Source organism: Priapulus caudatus, unplaced genomic scaffold (assembly GCF_000485595.1).
Source record: "Priapulus caudatus unplaced genomic scaffold, Priapulus_caudatus-5.0.1 Scaffold1718, whole genome shotgun sequence".
NCBI lineage: Eukaryota > Metazoa > Priapulida > Priapulimorpha > Priapulimorphida > Priapulidae > Priapulus > Priapulus caudatus.
Window position 1 is genome coordinate 46,655 of NW_014578779.1, and position 1,987 is coordinate 48,641.

Here is a 1,987-nt window from a genome sequence, read left to right on the forward strand (position 1 = left end):
ATCCAGCTTGCGATCTGCGACACATTTCCTGCTTTCCCCGCTTTCACTTTGCGAATTATGAAAAATCCAGCGATTCGAATAAAAAAACTAAAATCAAACTTCGAGGCCCCATTTTTCGAAACAAATGTTTAGAATTATTTTATCGCGCTTTTCTCGATGCGGCCAAATTCCTTCGTTAAACCGTGTTCGATTCCGAGTTACATCCGAGAATTCAGGATTGGATCCGAGTTAGATTCGGGTTGGTTCCAGGTCAGGTCCAAGTTTGATCCAGTTTGGATCCGAGTCAGATCCGAGTTGGTTCCACGTTGGATCGGAACCCCGTCGTTGGAGTATTTCCGTGGCAACGTGTAATGCTCGCGTCGCGCTGTAAGGTGCTGCCATCTGCAGTGACGAATTGCCTCGCGTTCGTGTGTCAGTACTCCAGCGTTGTTTCGGACAACGTGGTCGTCAGCGTCTGTCGCGTAACCGCGGCGACTAAAGTGAAAGTAACTTACGGGGACTCCTCTGCAAGGTGACTAATGCGAAAGGGACTCCCAATTAGTTGATCCATTAATTAATTAATTAATTAATTGATTCATTTATTAATTCGTTGATACATGAATTAATCATGTGATCCATCAACCAAACAATCGATCCATCTATTAGTTTATGCAATCAATCGATTGATTGGTTCATCGGTCGATCGATCGATCGGTAAGAAATGAGAAAGCAACGAACAAAATCACAAATATAGAACGAAATTCGTGTAAAAAGCCACCGTCGTCGAATTTTAGTCCTTTATTATAACATCTGTTTCTCTTAAAATATTTACACATATTTAACATAAGTTATTCACGCGCGCTCGCTCTCTCTCTCTCTCGCGCGCGCGCGCACGCACACACCCTTCCTCTCAACGCAAGTTGAGTGTTGTGTATAAGATGGAAACAGAAAGCGATAATTTCAATGATTCTAGTGATTACTCAGATGATGATGATATTTATAGTGATTTACCAGTTGGATATAGGTTTGAGCCTGAATATACACGAGAAGAAATTGAGGAGAATCGTGTGAAAAAGCAACGCGAAGACTCGGCGCAAACTTCTCAAGAATCAGAACAGTCACAACATGGCTGAATGGAGGCTTCGGTACACGATAGGACTGTAGACAAATACTGGTGTTCTTGTAGTGTTTGTGAATTAATGAGTACGGTGCCTGAATGTATATGCTGCCATGAGAATGAGAAGACCAGGGTTATTGTAGACCAGTTCGACGCTAGACCAGATGAGTCATGCGAGTACACTGATCACCGGGCTTATCACGCTCGGTCAGAATCACATGTATCTGTACATGTACATGTATGTATCTACGCACGGCAAGTCATGTACATATACCGTGAATGCATTATCCACACAGGTAATATGTGTGTACATGAATATAAGTACATTTACAGGCTACATGTTTGTGTCTTGACATGATAAATAAGCATGAGAAATAACAAAAAACATAACAAACAAACATAAATATTTAACCACCGCACGCACTATGTTTACATAATGGCGTCGCTCAACTTTGGGCTGTGACGTCACAGGACCTTGATTACTATTCAGGTGTTTATTACTAATTGGACGCCGGATTTGAAATGGAATACGTTATTGAATGTATTTCTATGTATAAAAACGTTAAAGAAGTTAGAAAATTTGACTTCAATTGTCCTTTAACGAAGAAATTTGGCCGCATCGAGAAACGCGATAAATAATGCAAACTTTTATGGAAATGGGGCTCGAAAGTTGTTGGATGAAGCTGGAAGAGAGAAAGCGAGGGGAAACAGATCCAAGCTGGATCCGTGTTCGATTCCGAGTTACATCCGAGAATTCAGGATTGGATCCGAGTTAGATTCGGGTTGGTTCCAGGTCAGGTCCAAGTTTGATCCAGTTTGGATCCGAGTTGGTTCCAAGTTGGATCGGAACCCCGTCGTTGGAGTATTTCCGTGGCAACGTGTAATGCTCAC